Here is a 744-nt window from a genome sequence, read left to right as displayed (position 1 = left end):
GTAGATTTCATTCGATAGAAACTAAAACAAAGGAAGATATGTCAAAATTAAAGAGCTGAACAGAAGGTATCACAGGGCAGATTGAGAAGAGAAAGTGAATATAATGGAATGTGCATAGAGATGGAGTTAGAGAATAAAAAGAAACAAAAAGCACACCCAAACCCCCTCAACATGTCTTAAACTGAAAGAACTGAAGAAAAAAAAATTGACGCCGTAAGCTGCAATATTGACATATTCTATGGACAAAATCTAAAGCTAGAACATCTATTTGTGCTTCTTTGACTTGCAAATTCATTTGATTATGTGGATCATAACAGAGTATGTCTAACTCAGAGAAGACTTTCAATCCCAGAGTACTTAACTATGCTTATGCAAAACTTAAACCTATACCATGAGGTTGTTATGTAAACAGAAAGGAAATGTTGTACAATTTAAAATTAAGAAAGGTGTACATCAAGGTTTATATTCTTTCAATACCTATTCAAACTGTATTATCAGCAACTTATTCAAGAGGCTGAGGTCTATGAAGGAGGTGGAGTCAGGTTCAGAAGAAGACTCAGCAATAACCTATGCTATACAAATGACAGACTGACAAAGGAGATTAATCAGAACTGGCTTTCACAAGCACTGTGGCAATTGGACAATTGAAACAGACTTTACGGGGGTGGGGAAGAAGAATGAACTGGGGAGGAGGGTAGAGAAAATAGTGCAACAATGAATAAATGAAAACCTAAAATCTCTTTG

The sequence above is a fragment of the Elephantulus edwardii genome, unplaced genomic scaffold (assembly GCF_000299155.1).
Source record: "Elephantulus edwardii isolate Elephantulus edwardi_28Jun2011 unplaced genomic scaffold, EleEdw1.0 scaffold00078, whole genome shotgun sequence".
NCBI lineage: Eukaryota > Metazoa > Chordata > Mammalia > Macroscelidea > Macroscelididae > Elephantulus > Elephantulus edwardii.
This window is presented reverse-complemented; position numbering follows the sequence as displayed.